This window comes from Rhinoderma darwinii, chromosome 3 (genome assembly GCF_050947455.1).
Source record: "Rhinoderma darwinii isolate aRhiDar2 chromosome 3, aRhiDar2.hap1, whole genome shotgun sequence".
Classification (NCBI taxonomy): domain Eukaryota; kingdom Metazoa; phylum Chordata; class Amphibia; order Anura; family Rhinodermatidae; genus Rhinoderma; species Rhinoderma darwinii.
Genome location: NC_134689.1, coordinates 260,365,514 through 260,386,424, shown reverse-complemented (window position 1 = coordinate 260,386,424; position 20,911 = coordinate 260,365,514).

Sequence of the window (20,911 nt, the reverse complement as noted above, 5' to 3'; positions counted from 1 at the left end):
AGCCCCCCCTGTGTATATCCCAGCCCTGTGTATAGCCCAGCCCTGTGTATAGCCCAGCCATGTAGATATGGTCCCCCTGTAGATATGGTCCCCCTGTAGATATAGCCCACCCCTGTAGATATAGTCCCCCTGTAGATATAGTCCCCCTGTAGATATAGCCCACCCCTGTATATAGTCCCCCTGTAGATATAGCCCACCCCTGTATATAGTATCCCACAAATAGCTCCCCCTATAGTGCTCCACAGAAAGCCCACCCCTGTATATAGCCCCCTTGTACATATAGCCCACCCCTGTATATAGTGCTCCACAGATAGCCCACCCTTGTATATAGTATATACAGGGGTGGGCTATCTGTGGAACACTATATACAGGGGTGGACTATCTAGTGGAGCACTATATACAGGTGTAGACTATATGTACAAGAGGGGGCTATATACAGGGGTGGGCTATCTGTGAAACACTATATACAGGGGTGGACTATATGTGGAGCACTATATACAGGGGTGGGCTATATCTACAGGGGGGCTACGTACATGGTTGGGCTATCTGTAGAGCTCTATATACAGGGGTGGGCTATATCTACAGGGGGCTATATACAGGGGTGTGCTATCTGTAGAGCACTATAGGGGGAGTTATTTGTGGGACACTATATACAGGGGTGGTCTATATGGGGGCACTATCTACAGGGGCTCTATGGCAGGCACTATCTACAGGGGGCTCTATGGCAGGCACTATCTACAGGGGGCTCTATGGCAGGCACTATCTACAGGGGGCACAGTGTGTGTGTGTGGGACACGGTGTATGGTGCTATTATAATTAGAGGTGCAGTGTTTGGCGCTATTATATTTAGGGGCGTAGTGTGTGGTATAATGATAACTTTATATTTATTTATAGGTGCAGAAATGTTGGAAAAGTGAGAAGCTGAAGACATGTGTGCGGCAAACTGCAGAAATGGACCGGGAGAATTCATCATAGAGGTCTGGACCAAATGGAGAAAAAGAACTAGAATCTGAGACGTCACCGGTGAGTCACTTAATATAAATGTTCATTCTGCCTCTAATCAGCACTGTAGTCACTGTACGATCTTTAGTGAGATGATGGGTGATATGATTATGATAGGATTTATTTTTTTGTGAAATGGCATCTCCCAGCATATCCTCACCATTGTTCGGGCTATGCTGGGAGCTGAGGTTTTACGCCGTACACACCTATACAGCAGGGGTTGCACTAAATTGAGCTGTATTTGTTCTGGTGCTGTATATATGTATTGAGCTTGGTTCTGGTGTTGTGTATAGAACCATATTGCTTGTGAAATGTACAAATTATTTTATGCTCGCGTTACATAAAAAGAAATGACACATCGATTGGTAGAGATTGGGGGAAGGAGATGTCGGGAAAGAGGTTGGGAGGGGGGGGCGCCAAACTGAATCTTTGCCCCGGGTGCTGGAGAACCTAGCTACGCCTCTGCCTTACGTCAGGGTAAGAGACCTGTTGAGGAGTATTGTTCTGACTTTAGGAAGTGGTGCGTAGCTTCTCGGTGGAATGACCCTGCCTTAAGGTGCCAGTTTAGATTGGGTCTGTCGAACGCCCTGAAAGACCTGCTAGTTATCTATCCCTCTGCTGACTCCCTAGATCAGGTTATGGCTTTAGCGGTACGACTTGATCGATGTCTCAGGGAACGATGACTTGAAAGTGTTTGTGTTTTCTCCTCTGACTCCCCCATGATGCCTCCCGAGGTTCCGTTGCTTCGTTCTTCCACGGAAGACTCGGAGGTACCTATGCAACTCGTGTCCCCCCAACAACGTAGAGAGTTCCGCAGGAAGAATGGTCTCTGCTGCTACTGTGGGGATGACAAGCATCAAGTGAACAACTGTCCTAGGCGTAAGAATAAGCAGCCGGAAGAACTTCCGCGCCTAAGTGACCATCGGGGAGGTCACTTGGGCGCACAGGTATTTCCCGTGAATATGAAACGTAATAAAATCTTGCATCCCTTTCAGGTCTCTTTTGGTGGTAGGTCTGCCACTTTCAGTGCCTTCGTGGATTCAGGGTCTTCTGCTAATATTATGTCTGTGGAATTTGCTATGTCTCTAGCTATGCCATTGATTGATTTGCCTAAACCTGTCCCGGTAGTGGGTATTGACTCCACTCCTCTTGCTAATGGTTATTTTACGCAGCATACCCCTGTTTTTGAACTCCTTGTTGGCTCCATGCATTTGGAGCAGTGCTCTGTACTGGTGATGCAGGGATTATCATCCGATTTGGTTTTAGGCCTTCCCTGGTTGCAATTGCATAATCTCACATTTGACTGGAATACTGGGGATCTTACCAAATGGGGTAATGAATGCATGACGTCATGTTTTTCTGTTAATTCTATTTCTCTCCCTGAGGAGGTGAACACTCTACCTGAGTTTGTTCAGGACTTCGCTGATGTTTTCTCTAAAGAGGCCTCCGAAGTGTTACCACCTCATAGAGAATACGATTGCGCAATTGATTTGGTACCAGGAGCTAAGCTCCATAAGGGTAGGATATTTAATCTCTCTTGTCCCGAACGTGAAGCCATGAGAGAGTATATCCAGGAATGCCTGGCCAAGGGTTACATTCGCCCCTCTACTTCTCCGGTAGGTGCTGGCTTCTTCTTCGTAGGGAAGAAAGATGGTGGTCTTAGGCCATGCATTGACTACCGAAACTTGAATAAGGTCACTGGAAGGAACCAGTATCCCCTTCCTTTGATTCCTGATCTCTTTAATCAGGTTTAGGGGGCCCAATGGTTCTCTAAGTTTGATCTACGTGGGGCTTATAACCTTATCCGCATCAAAGAGGGGGATGAGTGGAAGACTGCGTTTAACACGCCCGAAGGTCATTTCGAATACCTCGTCATGCCCTTTGGGTTGTGTAATGCTCCCGCGGTCTTCCAGAATTTCATAAATTAGGTTTTAAGAGACTACCTGGGGGTATTTCTTGTAGTGTACCTTGATGACATACTTGTGCTTTCCAAGGACTGGTCCTCCCACATTGAGCATGTCGGGAAGGTGCTCCAGGCCCTTCGGGAAAACAAACTGTTTGCTAAGACCGAAAAATTTGTGTTTGGGGTGCAGGAGATACCATTTTTGGGTCAAATCCTCACTCCTCATGAATTCCGCATGGACCCCGCCAAGGTCCAGGCTGAGGCGGAATGGGTCCAACCTGCCTCCCTGAAGGCGTTACAGTGCTTCCTGGGGTTCGCTAATTATTACAGGAGATTTATTGCTAACTTCTTGGTCATCGCTAAGCCTCTTACGGATCTCACTCGCAAAGGTGCTGATCTCCTCCACTGGCCTCCTGAGGCTGTCCAGGCTTTTGAGGTCCTTAAGAAGTGCTTTATCTCGGCCCCAACCAAATGGAGCCATTCATTGTGGAGGTTGACGCCTCTGAGGTGGGAGTGGGGGCTGTCTTGTCCCAGGGTACCAGGTCCCTCACACATCTCGGCCCCTGTGCCTACTTCTCCAGGAAGTTTTCGCCCATTGAGAGTAACTATGATATTGGCAACCGCGAACTCTTAGCCATTAAATGGGCATTTGAAGAGTGGCGCCACTTCCTGGAGGGGGCTAGGCACCAGGTAACGGTCCATACCGACCACAATAATCTGGTTTTCCTAGAATCTGCCCGGAGGCTAAACCCGAGACAAGCTCGATGGGCGTTATTTTTTACCAGATTCAACTTTTTGGTCACCTATAGGGCTGGGTCTAAAAATATTAAGGCTGATGCACTGCCGCGTAGCTTCATGGCCAGCTCTCCTTCGGAGGAAGATCCTGCTTGTGTTTTGCCTCCAGGTATAATCATTTCCTCTATTGATTCTGATTTAGTCTCTGAAATTGCGGCTGATCAAGGTTCAGCTCCCGGGAACCTTCCTGAGAACAAGCTGTTTGTTCCCCTGCAATTCCGGCTAAGGGTACTTAGGGAAAATCATGACTCTGCACTATCTGGCCATCCAGGCATCCTGGGTACCAAGCACCTCATTGCCAGAAACTATTTGTGACCTGGGTTGCTCAAAGACGTTAAGGCCTACGTCTCTGCTTGTGAAGTTTGTGCTAGGTCCAAGACTCCCAGGTCCCGACCAGCGGGCTTACTATGTTCTTTGCCCGTTCCCCAGAGACCTTGGGCCCATATCTCCATGGATTTCATCACCGATTTGCCTCCATCTCAAGGCAAGTCGGTGGTGTGGGTTGTAGTAGACCGCTTCAGTAAGATGTGCCACTTTGTGCCCCTCAAGAAACTACCCAATGCTAAGATGTTAGCTACCTTGTTTGTCAAACACATCCTGCGTCTCCATGGGGTCCCTGTCAATATTGTTTCTGACAGAGGGGTACAAGTTGTTTCATTGTTTTGGAGAGCCTTCTGTAAAAAGTTGGAGATTGATATGTCCTTCTCCTCTGCCTTCCATCCTGAAACTAATGGCCAAACTGAGAGGACTTATCAGTCTCTAGAACAATATTTAAGGTGTTTTATCTCTGACTGTCAATATGATTGGGTCTCTCATTCATTCCCCTCGCCGAATCTTCCCTTAATAACCGGGTCAGTAACTCGTCAGGGGTCTCCCCCTTTTTCTGTAATTTTGGGTTTAATCCACGGTTCTCCTCCGTTTCACTTGGTAGTTCCAACAATCTCGAGGTAGATGTCGTTCATCGGGAACTGTGCACAGTCTGGGCCCAGGTTCAGAAGAACCTAGAGGCGTCCCAGAGCATACAAAAGACTCAGGCAGATAGAAGACGTTCTGCTAACCCCTTGTTTGTGGTCGGGGATCTGGTGTGGCTATCGTCAAAAAATTTGCGCCTTAAAGTCCCGTCCAAGAAGTTTGGTCCCCGGTTCATAGGGCCATACAAGGTCATTGAAGTCCTTAACCCTGTCTCCTTCCGACTGGAGTTGCCCCCGTCTTTTCGAGTACACAACGTGTTTCATGCCTCCCTCCTTAAACGCTGCTCCCCGTCCTTGGCTCCCTCAAGGAAACCTCCGGTCCCTGTCCTCACCCCTGAGGGGGTAGAATTTAAGGTGGCCAAGATTGTGGACAGCAGGATGGTCCAAGGCTCCCTCCAGTACCTGGTCCATTGGAGGGGTTACGGGCCTGAGGAGAGGACTTGGGTACCCGCCCGGGATGTTCACACTGGGGTATTGCTCAGGAGGTTCCACCTTTGTTTCCCCAATAAACCAGGTCCACCTAGAAAGGGTCCGGTGGCCCCTCATAAAAGGGGGGAGGGGTACTGTAAAGGATCTGCCAGACACAACTTCTGTGTCGACGCCCATAGGTAATCAGTCTGCACCTGCTTCTATGTCTGAGACTGACTCCATCTTCCACCACCCAGGATGGCAGGCTTAGGAGTGGGAGAGCCTATCACAGCCTGGCCAGACGGTGCTAGCTCCCGCCCTCTGTCTATTTATACCTGTCTTTCCTCTTCCTCCTTTGCTTGTGAATCTTCTCTGCTGGTTTCCTGGCCCTGCTGCAGCTTCTTGAACTACTGATCCTCTGCTTGTGATTGACCTTGGCTTTACTGACCACTCTTCTGCTCTGCGTTTTTGTACCTCGCTCATCTCCTGGTTTGACTTGGCTCGTTCATTTCGCTTGTTGCTCACGGTGTCCCGTGGGCAACTTCCCCATTTCCCTGGCTTCTTTGTACCCTTGTCTGTTTGTCTGTCATGCACCTATTGAGTGTAGGGACCGTCGCCCAGTTGTACCCCGTCGCCTAGGGCGGGTCGTTGCAAGTAGGCAGGGACTGAGTGGCGGGTGGATTAGGGCTCACTTGTCTGTCTCCCTACCCCGACATTACAGGAACACTGAGAAAGCATATGTCCCCAGAAATGCCCTGCATGATGAGTATGCACACATTGACGCCGGAATCCATGAGGTGTTTGTCCATCCGGTCTCTGCAGATGATAATCTGCAATTATTTTATTGGACACAACTGGGTGGGTTATGTCATCAACACACTTCTGAGATTAAGACTGCTTATTTCTGTACCAGTCCCTTAACTATCATTATGTATGTATGTATGTATGTATGTATGTATGTATGTATGTATGTATGTATGTATGTATGCGTTATCACCTTTATTCAATGTTTCTGTTTTAAAACTGTATATTTTATAACATGCAGTTAGATTTTACTGTCTTTTGTCTTAATCACCGTTTCATTAATATTGGGCTTTGTGAGCCTTTATATACCTATGACCTGATGTGTGTTTTATGCTTGAGAAAGGTCCTGTTGGACTGAAACGTCGCACGGGTGAATAAATTGCTGATACTTTTTGGAAGTGCTGCCTCTGTTCATTTCTTGTCTGCCTGATATTGAGGACCGTGGACCAGGTCCAATTGAGTCGTGCAACCAGCTGCGGTCCAGTGCTGTGGAATCTGTTTGTTTTATACACATCATGCATTATATATACACACATGAACACATCACACACTATATATATACACACATGAACACCTCACACACTATATATACACACACATGAACACCTCATACACTATATATACACACACATGTACACATCACATACACTATATATACACACACAAGAACACATCACACACTATATATACACACACACACATGAACACATCACACACTATATATACACACACCCACGCACACACACATGTACACATCACATGCACTATATATACACACGTGAACACATTACACACTATATATACACACACATGAACACATCACACACTATATACACACACACACACACGAACACATCACACACTATATATACACACACACACATCACACACTATATATACACACACATGTACACATCACATACACTATATATACACACATGAACACATCACACTATATACACATCACACACACTATATATACACACATGAACACATCACACACTATATATATATATATATATATATATATATATGCACACACACACGTACACATCACAGACGCACAAATATGCACATTACATGCACACATTATACATATATAAAGTACACATTGTAAACACACATGCACTTACTTTTATGTAAGATATGTGTGGAGGGAGTTCAACAGGTTGATTTGGTGATGGTCTTCTCTCCAGCACTTCTCCTGCTCACAGCCCGACACAGAACGCGCAGGCAGTCTCCCCTCCCCCTCCCTCACGTCCCGACTGGTAACAGCAGCAGGAGGAGGAAAGGTTGTGTGAAGAGCAGGGAAGGGGGGCTGGAGGGGGAGATTTTAAAGCAGCACAGGGAGATTTAGTAATAGCAGCACAGACCACGGCAGTTATTACAGTCGGACGACAGTTCTTAGCTTCTGTGCCAGCCGCCCCCTTACAAATGTTGTACCCTGCTGCCTGAGCCGACACTGAATGTTTGGACGGCCAGCAGATGGCCCACTGTTCAGCGGCCCATCTGGCATTTGCCAGAACTGCCCGATGGCCAGTCCGGCCCTGCAGACATGTATCCGTAACACATTGATGTTGCCATGCTACGTTCACCAAATGTAGCGAAATGGTACCACACACCTCTCTATTGAAATAATTTGGCGTTGTATATTGGTGTTTATATCATCTTTTTTATTCTAATTTTCATACACTATAAATTTGTGTTTTTATCTTTGTTGTTCTAAATTAATAAATAAATATATTTTGTAATACCATATATAGTCTAGTCTATATGCTACTTTTTGTTCATTTTTGGTTTAGATCATGGTTTTTTGGGAGTCATAGGCTGTTTTCTTCTCTATGAGACGGACTATTTATAGGAATAAAAATTACTATAATAATATTACATTACTATAATAATATTACATTTACTATAATAATAATAATAATAATAATAATACATTGCTATAACAATACTACATAACTAGAACAATACTACATTACTATAACACTACATTTACTATAATAATACTACTACATTTACTATAATAATAATACTACATTACTATAATTCTACATTACTATAACAATACTAGATTACTATAACAATACTAGATTATTATAATAAGAATAATAATACATTACTATAACAATACTACATTACTATAACACTACATTACTATAATAATAATAATAACAACAATACATTACTATAACAATACTACAATACTACTACATTACTATATTACTACATTACTATATTACTACATTACTATAATAATACTACATTACTATAATAATAGCGCTACGTTTAAACATAACAGAAAAGTGCTTATTTTAACAATCCCGTTTCCCAGTTTAAGTGTCGCTAAATGCAGTCTGGCTGCTTAGTTGGCAGACATAAGAATGGCAAGATTGGGCATCCCCTTTTTAGATCGTGCTGCAGTGCCCTCTGTAGATAATGCCACAATGCCCTCTCACACTGCCCTCTGCAGATAATGCCACCATGCCCTCTGTAGATAATGCCACAGTGCCCTCTGTCGATAATGCCACACACCCACCAAGATACTGCCAGAGTGCACTCTGTAGACAATGCCACAGTGCCCTCTGTAGATAATGCCACAGTGCCCTCTGTAGATAATGCCACAGTGCCCTCTGTAGATAATGCACAGTGCCCTCTGTAGATAATGCCACAGTGCCCTCTGTAGAAACTGACACACACACACACACACACACACACACACACACACACACTACACACTACACACACACACACACACACTCTGCTGGAGGAGCCCCTGACGTTACTGTCCATAGACAGGGATGTCAGGGGATCCTCCTGGACTGGATTGTGATGGCAGGGGCATCCCCAGAGCCGCAGTCCCAGGGCAGAGCACTAGTATAAGCTCTGCTCCGGAACTCTGGGGAAGCTCCTGACATCACTTTCCACATACGGACATGATGTCAGTGGCTTCCTCAGAGCAGGAGTCCCGGATCAGAGCGCTAGTATAAGCTCTGCTCTGGGACGTCATGAAGGAGCGCTGGCGCACTCCTTCTTTGGCATGATCTCTCCTGTCCCGAGGGAGCTATGGTTCCCCCTGCGGGATGCAGATGGTAGCCTCAGGGGCCGCATGCGGCCTGCGAGCCACGTGTTTATATTATTAGCCCTGCAGACAGTGGCGTAACTACCGCCGTAGCAGCAGTAGCGGCTGCTACGGGGCCCGCGGCATGAGGGGGCCCGTGTTGCCCGCCGGCACGGGCCCCCACCATGGCCGGAGGCTCCGCTAGCAGCCACTATGGCTGCTACAGCGGGACGCCACTGAACACTACGGCAGAGCAGGGAGGTATCTCCCCGCTCTGCCATTAACTGGTTCCCGACTGCTGGCTGTATTTTTACGGCCAGCTGTCAGGGTCCTTAAAACCTGAGCCATAGACTTTCTACGGCTCGGGTTTTAACTTGCTGCCCGCGCGATCGGGCAGCTGAATGTCGGGTCTCCGGCTGTCAGTGACTGCCGGGGACCCTGAGGAGAGGATAGAAGCAGCTTTCGCTGCTTCTGTCTTCTCTGATCACTTGCACACAGCGCTGAATGCGCGCTGTGTACAGGAATAGAGACAGCAGCAGCGGTGCTGTCTCTATTCCTCCCGGTGATCATGTGACTGGTCACATGATCGCCAGGTGTCATTAGTGGCAGGCTGCTGCTGGGTCTTACTAGACCCAGCACAGCCCTATTAGTGCCAATCGTCACTATGAGAGGGCTGATTTCCCCTGTAACTGGGGCTGCTGTGTAGCTCCAGTTACAGTGGAAAAACATGGTGTAAAAGAAAGAAAAAAAATATAGAAAGTTCCCCAAAGGTCTTCTTTGACCTTTGAGGGACAGACCATAGTAATAAAAAAAGAATAAAGTACAGTGCAAAAAAAAATGTAAATAATAAATACACATAAAATACCCACCCCAAAAAAAAACGTTCCCCCCCGCCAATCACTTTTGTAACGCTAGCGCTGACCCAATTACCCTAATATAGACATGTAATATATAAAAATTTACGGTAGACAATGACGATCACAAATAAAAGGTCTATTTTAGTGTAAAACTAGGTTATTATCAAAAAAAAAATAACTGAAATGTAAAAAAGCTTATTTTTTTACTATTATTTTCAAACTTTATGAATAAAAATTCTAAAATAGCAAAAAAGGTGTGTATAAAAACGATAAAAAATGAAACCTGCATTGTCTACGGAAAAAACGTCGCAAAAATCACGTCGTTAGCCCAACAAATAAAAAAGTTATAGCCATTTAACTAACACGTGCTAAAAATGGCTAAACGGTGTCTGGTCCTGAAGGCGCAAAATAGAGCAAAAGACATGTATCCCCTCTCCACAGGATATCCACAGGATAGGGGATACATGTGTGATCGCTGGCATTGATAGGGAGAACGGGGGACTGAAAGTCCCCTGAAGTTCTCCATGAGAAACCTCGGACTTCCGGGGTCTGTGTCAGCAGCTCCGTAGAAAGGAATGGAGCGCCGGTCGTGCTTGTGCGCATGCGTGACCAGCGCTCCTTTCATTTTTATTGAGCTGCACAGGCGCCGGAAGTCAGAGGTTTGTCATGGAGAAGTTCAGGGGACTTTCAGTCCCCCGTTCTCCCTATCAATGCCAGCGATCACACATGTATCCCCTATCCTGTGGAGAGGGGATACATGTATTTTGTAGGACACACTGTAGGTCGCATTTTTTTGGGAGGGGGGACGCTGTATGGCATTCCCTACAGGGGGGGTGGCTGTATGGCGTTCCCTACAGGGGGGGGCTGTATGGCATTCCCTACAGGGGGGGCTGTATGGCGTTCTCTACAGGGGGGGCTGTATGGCGTTCCCTACAGGGGGGGCTGTATGGCGTTCTCTACAGGGGGTCTGTATGGCGTTCTCTGCAGGGGGGCTGTATGGCGTTATCTACAGGGGGGCTGTATGGCGTTATCTACAGGGGGGCTGTATGGCGTTCTCTACAGGGGGATGTATGGCGCTATCTACAGGGGGGGCTGTAAAAAAGGCACTATCTACAAGGGGGGGGGGTTGTGTGACACCCAGGGGAGGGGGGGCCCCAGTCAAAAGTTTGCTATGGGGCCGAGTCTTTCCTAGTTACTCCCCTGCCTGCAGAGATAATTTTTAAAATTGATATTATTAGCCCTGCAGAGATAAAGATTCTGGACGGCATGAGGGAACATTTAAATCCTTTATTCTTTGTTATCTTAAACAGTTGAGCATGCTAGGAGATATATATTAAGATTGGTGTATCAAACGTTAGTCTTTAATTATTGCACGTTGGCAGAAAATGCGTCAAATATATCAAGTGAAGCACAGAGGGCCCCTGTGCAAGAACAGTATATCGGCCCCTTGCTTTCCAATAGCTTATCAAAGAGCACTCAACTTATAACTCTCTAACAATCCACCAGAGATTGTGAGTCATAAAATGAATAAGCTCAGACCCTCACAATCTAATAGTAGGCAGCTGCTTTTAGTGTGGCAGGGGGCCCTCTTACCGACTAGGCCCCTGTGCAGCTGCATAGGTTGCACATAGAGTATGTCTGCCCCTGCTATTCTAAGGTTGGGTATTAGCAAGGTCTCTCAGGGTTAGTTTTGGAATGATGACAAGAGGCCCAGGTAAGGTGCAACAAGTCTCTTTACTAGGCCACTAATCTTAGCAAAATGGCCACAAGCGAATACAATATACTCTTCCCTACAGAGAGGCACAGTCACTTTAAAGTTACACAAATTGCAGCAATGTCAGGCAATGCGGCACTGGTGGCTCACTCGCTTGGTTCATTTGGACAGAGCTCGGTTTGCTCCCTGATATAGGGGAACAACCACTTTAAATCCAGGCCCTTCTCTCTCTCTCTTGGCCTTAGACAGTCCTTGCCGCCATATTTAGGGGGGGGGGGGGGTGGCATAGCAATGGAAAAATATACATAATATATGCAGTAAAACACTAGCTTTGCTCTAACTGCTATCTTGAACTTGTGGGACAGAAATTGTTAATACAAAAATTATCTGTACATTTCAAAAAACAGCATCACATCTCTGGGTGAGAACTGCTCTACAGCAGGAAGAAGGGGGGAAAACCCTTCCTACACCTTACACTATCATTGATTTCAATAGGCATCTTCATCCATATAGCTATGCTCAAGGGTGAGCCATAATGTGTGTACATTGTGTAATGTATGATGTCACTATAGCACTGAGAACAAAGACTTAAATTACATTTTACATGTATCTCCATCCCTTAAAGGGGTTGTCCAGTAATAAGAAATTTATGGCCTATCGTCAGAAAAGGCCATTTGATCGGTGGTGGTCCGACACCCGGGACCCCTACCGATCAGCTGTTTTGAAGGGGCCGCGGCGCATGTACGAGCGCTGCTTTCCCTTATTTCCTGTCTCTGCCCATACTGTGAATCACCGACACACTTGTAGCAGCGGTTCACAGTATTGATGAGAATGCTGGGAATCATGAAGGGTGATGAAGCAAGTAAACCGGTCAGTGATTGACTATCGAACAGCCAAACCTCCGGAAGGGGAGAGATTTACTGATACACAAAAAGAAGCGGAAATTAATCTTTCTCTGCCACTGCCAAACACCAATGAGTCAGATCACATAAACTCCTGACGTCTCCCTGACGAACCCAGAATAGGGTGAAACGCGTAGGAGGTGGAGTTGCTCACTGCACTCAGAAATTAATTTAGACAGACTAGGTTATCTGGCTTTGAGATAGTCTATTAGATCTGAATGCAGATCTGATAATAGATAGGACATATATAGTGCACAGTAGTACTACAAGACTAAGCATGCTAGATAGAAATACTGTCCACAAAGCCTAGTGATATATACCGCTGCCTCTTTGATACTTATATGTTTGTATGTCAGTACATGTTTCACTATAGAATATGTGATGTTCCATGTTTTATTCAAGCTTAATAAAAGCTAAGTTTTATAATTAATACCTCCTCTATATTATACTATAATTGAAATTGGAAGTAACTAACGGGAACCAGCCTGTCAGTCGATATCTGGGAACATTATATGGTTCACAGTATTACAGCATGCAATACTGTGAGCTGCTGCTACAACTGTGTTGGCGATTCACAGCAGGAGCAGATACACGTCAGTGATTCACAAGGTTCCAATCGCTGCAGCCCAAAGATCTATGATATTTCCAATATTTTATCAGAAGATAAAATATATTCAGCATAGTCTTGATCGTAACACTCTTTTATCTTCTGCAACATTAAAGGATCATTCCCCTTTTTTTCCCTCTAGGGATGATTATTTGAAACATCGGAGATCTTTAGGCTGCAGAAATTGGTTTGAGGAGTGGAGGAAACCCTCCCAGAACAACATCACCAACACTCACTGACTAGTGACACCCCTTGGAAAATGCACCAACTAGTGCGGCTTCATTGTATCTACCTCAGGTGGAGGAGAAGAGGAGTCTTGACTTAGGATCAGTACAATCAGACATTTCAGCTAGCGTAGAGCGGTGAGCCGTATTGTTTCGTTTTTGTATTTATGAGGGCTTTGGACTCTTGCCTCAGAGTTCTCACCTGCTCTGCTGCACTTAAAGGAGTTATCCAGGATTCCAAAATTGATGGCCTATACTAATGTTAGATAGGTGGGGGTCAGACTCTCGGCACGCCCACGATCAGCTGTTTGAAGGGACCATGGCGCTCGTATGAGTGCTGCAGCCTCTTCATTGTATGCATAGGTTTCATCCCTGTTTGTACTTTTACTTTCGTAGCAGCTACTCAAGGTATTAGTGCGCTGTCTAATTCACTTCAATGGGACTGCACTGCAATATATTGACAACAGCTATGAAAGTAATGGCTTGTGCAAGTACGAACAGGAATGAAACCAGAAGTAAACAGTGAAGAGGCTACAGCGCTGATTTAGTGTCTCAATTTTGTTATCCTGTATAACCCCTTTAATATTTGCCCTAAGTGATCTATTACATTTTAGCTTGTTTTGCACAATGGAAGAAGGTGGCCTGGTCTGGATGAATCCCCCTTTGTTTTACATCATGTGAATGGCTGGGTGTGTGCACATGTCGCTTACTTGGGGGAAGAGATGGCACCAGGATGCACAATGTGAAAAAGACAATCAGGTGAGGTCAGTGGGATGCTCTGAGCAATGGTCTTCTGGGAAACCTTGAGTCCTGGCATTTATGTAGATGTTACTTTGACATGCTCCACCTGCCTTTACATGGTTACAGACCACGTACACCCCTTCATAGCAACGCTGTTCCCTAATAGCAGCAGTCTCAGCAGGATAATGCGCCTTGCCACACTGAAAAAAGTTTTTAGGAATGTTTGAGGAACATGACAGAGTTTAAGGTGTTGACTTGGCCTCCAAATTCACCAGATCATAAACGAATCGAGTATCTCTGTGATGTGCTGTAAAAACGAGTCCGATCTATGGAGGCCCCACCTCGCAGCTTAGAGAACTTAAAGGATCTGCTGCTAATGTCTTGGTGCCAGATACCACAGGAAATTTACAGAGGTCTTGTGGAGTCCGTGCCTCGATGTGTTAGAGCTATTTTGGTGAAACGAGGGGTCCTACACAATGTGACGCAGGTGGTTTTAATGATCAGTGTATATGGTTTATTTAAACACAATCAAAACTATCTAAATATAATTTAGCAGGTACTTTAGTACATATAGTATAAGTTCATGTTTAACAATATTCCAAACTGTAAATCTACACAAAATGCTAATTAATTTTACAAATATATTACTTATTTTCTACTGATTTTAGGTTATCATGTTTTTTCAAAACCGCAACGCCAAAGAATCGCTATCACATGTTTGAAGCACACTGATGAAAACAAAAGGCACAAGTAACTCACCAATGGACGAGCGGAACCGAACACCAAATGTGGTAGAAGATAAGAGACGATGCATAAAGGGATTGGATGGCAGATGAATAGCATGCAAGCAGTTAACAGAAGAATAGACAGTGGACAAGAATATACAGCACTGACTGACCGTATCTGAAGGCTATCCGAAAGCATGGTAAGACAGCTTGGCAGCAGACCAAACGCACAGGAAAGGCAAACAAACCAGTGAAACTACTGATCCCAGGATACACATTAAACCAGTATACAAACACTAGATTTCTCAGAGGACCAACAGGTCCCACAGTACAAACAAACACGCAGACAAGGAGCAAAGTCACAAACAAGAACTTGGAAAGAGTTAGCACAAAATAGAAACACTATAACCAGCACCTGAGTAATCCAGGCCTGAAGTATATATAGGCCCAAGAAAAGGTCTCCACCCTAATCAACCAGAAAAAGCTAAATGATGACCAAATCCAGCTTCACTCCAAAGGCATTGCCTAGCAATGCCCAAACACAGAGATAACAGAAGTAATTTATTAGCAGCAGTCCTGCTGCTAATCCTAACAGTTGCAGATTTTGTACTGAAATCCAGGAGCTATGAGTTACGCCTCTGCAAGCAGCTCAACATTGGAAGCACCTGGTTGCTATAACAGGACATTACCACTCCTCTTCCACTGCTCCCCAATGTTATTTCAGTTTTAATGGGCTAACACTCTGTTCACATTAGCATCAGAGCTTTAGTGGGGTCCATCGGAAATCTGGTAATTTTGACAGTAGGACCAGCGCTGCAGACTGTACTATTCTTGCTATCAAAAATACTAGAAATGGTGACAAAAACCCAACAGAGGCTCTAAATGCCAGTGTGAACAGAGCCTTTAATAGACCCTTTGTATGTCTTATTCACTGGGCCTGATTAAGAACACAGTCCATCTTTGTAAGGGCGGGATTGCATTGACTGCTGAGACTCCCAGCAATCAGCTGTAATCTGTTAGTGATCTGCGGCAACTGCATAATTTAAGTATTACACAGTATCCAGTAGTTTATAGCCGCTCTCTGCTCTGCCTATTAGGGAGTCATGAACAGGGGCTAATTTTGGCCCTAGGACTAAGGGTATGTTCACACGCTGAGCCAAAAACGTCTGAAAATACGGAGCTGATTTTCAGACGTTTTTTGAGCAACTCGCGTTTTTCGCGGCGTTTTCGCAGCGTTTTTTCGGCCGTTTTTGGAGCTGTTTTCAATAGAGTCGATGAGAAAACGGCTCCAAAAATGTCCCAAGAAGTGCCCTGCACTTCTTTTGACGAGGCTGTAATTTTACGCGTCATCTTTTGACAGCGACTCGTAAAATTACAGGTCGTCGGCACAGTACATCGGCAAACCCAGTGAAAGTAATGGGCAGATGTTTGCCGACGTATTGGAGCCGTCTTTTCAGGCGTAATTCGAGGTGTAAAACGCCTCCATTACGCCTGAAAATAGGTCGTGTGAATCCAGCCTAAGGCCGAAAAAACTGCACGAAAACGGCGCGAAAAACGCAGCGAAAAACGCAGCGAAAAACGTGAGTTGCTCAAAAAATGTCTGAAAATCAGGTGCTGTTTTCCCTTGAAAACAGCTCCGTATTTTCAGACGTTTTTGGCTCAGCGTGTGAACATACCCTAAGGGAATTTTTTTGTTTTGTCTTCTTGCATTCCAGCAGCCAAAACTTTTTTATTTTTAAGACTTTGTGGTTATTTGAGGCCTTGATGTTTGCATTCTCCGGTATATACGTGGTAGCATTTAATTTGTATGAATTTTTTTTACTTTACATGAATGTTTTTAACTATATTGACTTTATTTTAACCCCGGACACAGCCTGTTTTCACCTAATGGACCAGGCCATTTTTTTCAAATCTGACATATGTCACTTTATGTGGTAATAACTTTGGAATGCTTTTATTTTTTCAAGCGATTTTGAGATGGTTTTCTCATGACACATTATACTTTAAGTTAGTGGTAAAATTTGGTCGATACATTTAGTGTTTATTTGATAAAACACCAAAATTTAGAGAAAATTTGCAAAAATTAGCATTTTTACAAATTTAAATGTATCTGCTTGTAAAACAGATAGTAATACCACACAAAATAGTTAATAGTTCACATATCCCATATGTCTAGTTTATGTTGGCATAATTTTTTGAACATTTGTTTATTTTTCCAGGACGTTACAAGGCTTAGAACCTTAGCAGAAATGTCTCAAATTTTCCATAAAATTTCAAAAGCCTTTTTTTTATGGAAGAGTTCAGTTCTGAAATGGCTTTGAGGGCTCTATAATAGAAAACCCCTATAAATCACCCCATTTTAAAAACTGCACCCCTCAAAGTATTCAATGCAGCATTTACAAATATCCCACATGTGGCCCTAGTGTGGTAATGGACTAAAGCACAGGCCTCAGAAGCAAAGGAACACAGTGTGGATTTTGGGGCTTTCTTTTTATTAGAATATGTTTTAGGCACCATGTCAGGTTTCAAAAAGTCTTGTGGTGCCAAAACAGTGGAAACAGCCCCAAAAAGATACCATTTGGCAAACTACACCCCTCAATGAATTTATCAATGGGTAAAGTGAGAATTTTTGACCACACAGGTATTTTGCGGAATTTAGTGGAATTAGGTCGTAAAAATGAAAATCTATTTTTTTTCCCAATAAAACATAGAAATGTTAAATTTTTACAAGGCATAAAGGAGAAAAAGCACCCCAACATTTGAAAATAAATTTCTCCCGATTACGGAAATACCCCATATATGGTAATAAACTGCTGTTTGGACACATGGCGGGGCACAGAAGGGAAAGAGCACCATTTGGCTTTTGGAGCTCAAGTTTTGTTGGAATGGTTTTCGGGTGCCATGTCGCATTTTCAAACTACATCCCGGAAAGAATTTATCGAGGGATATAGTGAGCATTTTGATTTCACAGGCTTTTTGATGAATTTAGTGGCATTATGCTGTGAAATTGAGAATTTATTTTTTTCTGATAAAACATGGACATTTTCAATTTTTACAAGGAGTAACGGAGAAAAAGCACTCCAACATTTGAAAAGCAATTTCTCCCGATTACAGAAATACCCCATATGTAGTCATAAACTGCTGTTTGGACACACGGCAGGGCTCAGAAAGGCAGGAGCGCTATTTGGCTTGCAGATATTGCTGGATTGTTTTTTGGGCACCATGTTGCATTTGCTAAATTCTGAGGTACCAGAGTACATTGGAAGCCCCAAAGAAGTGACCCCATTTTAGAAAATACACCCCTCAAGGCATTTATCATTTGCCTGGACACAGGGCGGGCCTTAGGTGTGTGCTACCTGTGCCATTGCACAGGGCGCATCCCTCCAGCAGGTGGAAGGGGGCGCTGCACTCGCTCTCCTTCGCCTGCTTGTGTTTCAGAAGCTTCTCTCAATGGCGTCTCTACTGCTGTAGCAGCCATGGCGGCTGCTAGCAGCGACACCGGCCATGAGGGCGCCCCCATAACTGGCGGCACCCCTAGCAGCATCTTCTACAGAGATAGCGATGCCACATTCAATAGTATCTGCGTCCTTAGGATGCAGATATTAAAAAACACTATAGCAGAGCAGGGAGGTATCTCCATGCTCTGCTATCTACTAGTGCCACTGTAGCTCCCTCAAGGAGCAAAATTCCTGTGTACCCAGGGATTCCGCTCCTGGACGGAGCACTTGATGTCTCTGTCCATATATGGAAAGTGGTATCAGGGGCAACTCCTGAAGCGGAATCACCGTCCACAGCGTTGCCGATGCTGTGACCGGGGATTCCACTCCAGGAGAAGCCCTTGATGTCACTGTTCATAAATGGACAGAGACGTCAGGGGCTTCTCCTGGAGTGGAATCCCCAACGCTGTGACCGGAGTTGCTTCAGGAGTTTCCCCTGATGTCACTGTCCATATATGGACAAAGACATCAAACGCTCCGTCCAAGAGCGCAATCCCCAGCCACACAGGATTTCGCTTCTTCAGGGAGCTAAGGTGGTGCTATCTACAGGAAGGGGGGTTTCTATCTACAAGTGGGCTGTGTGACACTACCTACAACGGGGCTGTGTGGCACTACCTACAAGGGGGCTGTGTGGCACTACCTACAAGGGGGCTGTGTGGCAATACTTACAAGGGGGCAGTGTGGCACTACCTACAAGTGGGCTGTGTGGCACCACCTACAAGGGGGCTGTGTGGCACCACCTACAAGGGGGCTGTGTGGCACTACCTACAAGTGGGCTGTGTGGCACTACCTACAAGGGGCTGTGTGGCACTATCAACAAGGGCTGTGTGGCACTATCAACAAGGGGGCAGTGTGGCACCACCTACAAGGGGGCTGTGTGGCACCACCTACAAGGGGGCTGTGTGGCACAGTCTACAGGGGGCGGTGTGGCACTACCTACAAGGGGGCTGTGTGGCACTACCTACAAGGAGGCTGCGTGGCACTACCTACAAGGGGGCTGTGTGCACTACCTACAAGGGGGCTGTGTCGCACTACCTACAAGGGGGCTGTGTGGCACTACCTACAAGGGGCTGTGTGGCACTACCTACAAGGGACTGTGGGGCACTACCTACAAGAGGCTGTGTGGCACTACCTACAAGGGGGCTGTGTGGCACCACCTACAAGGGGGCTGTGTGGCACCACCTACAAGGGGGCTGTGTGGCACTACCTACAAGGGGCTGTGTGGCACTATCAACAAGGGCTGTGTGGCACTATCAACATAGGGGCTGTGTGGCACTATCAACAAGGGGGCAGTGTGGCACCACCTACAAGGGGGCTGTGTGGCACCACCTACAAGGGGGCTGTGTGGCACTACCTACAAGGGGGCTGTGTGGTACTACCTACAAGGAGGCTGCGTGGCACTACCTACAAGGGGGCTGTGTGCACTACCTACAAGGGGGCTGTGTCGCACTACCTACAAGGGGGCTGTGTGGCACTACCTACAAGGGGCTGTGTGGCACTACCTACAAGGGGCTGTGGGGCACTACCTACAAGAGGCTGTGTGGCACTACCTACAAGGGGCTTCTTGGCACTACCTACAAGGGGCTGTGTGGCACTATCTACAGGGGGAATCTGAGAGTGGTGGGCTGATGTTATTTTTCTGTGAGTGGGGGCTGATAGTCATTTTACTGTGAGTGGCGGCTGATGGTCATTTTACTGTAAGTGGGGCTTATGGTCATTTTACTGTGAGTGGTGGGCTGATGGTCTTCAGTGGTTTCCACCTCTGACCTCCAATTGAAATTAATATGAGGCACAAAATACCAGTGTTCGTTTGGAGAGTCTTTTTGCCTACGTCTTTTGCATTAGCTTCAACAGCTTAAAACAATGCAACAAAAAAGTAAAATAACGCCTTGTGAACATACCCTGTAGTGTAGTGCCTGTTTTTAGCCATTTACTGTCCTTCTCTAAACAATTTTTGGTTGGGGTCCCCTGAGGATTTTTTTTTCCAGGGGTGCCTCAAGTCTGAAAAGGTTGGGAAACTCTGTACTAGGCTACAGGATCACGCCGGCCTATGCAAGAATCCAGTCATCGAGCAGCTCAGTTCATCATGGGAACGGGGCCTAGGTGAGTAAAAAATTTTTTGTCTGGGGGCACTGCCTACAAGGGGGTGGTGGGGGCTGTATGGCACAATCTACAAGGGAGAGGTGGGGGGCTGTATGGCACTGTCTACATGGGGGAGGTGGGGGCTGTATGGCACTGTCTACAAGGGGAAGGTTGGGGGCTGTATGGCACTGTCTACATGGGGGAGGTGGGGGCTGTATGGCACTGTCTACAAGGAGGAGGTGGGGGATTATGGCACTGTCTACAGGGAGGCTGTATGGCACAATCTACAGGGGGGACTATCTACAAGGGGGGGCTGTGGGTGGCAGCCAGGGGAGGGGGCATTTTACTGTGTGGAGCCCACTAAGTGGACATTATACAGTGTAGGGGCACTACAGGGGGAAGTATAATGTGTGTGTGTGACACTTAGGGGGCATAATACTGTGTGGGCACAATTAGCAGACAAAATACTGTGTCCTTAAAGGGGTTGCAATTTATTATATTTTACTGTATGGAGGCACTAAAGGGGGATTATATTGTGTGGGGGCACTATATAGGGCATTATACTGTGGGGGCCATTATACTTTTTATGGGCCATTTTTTTATCATGGGTGGAGC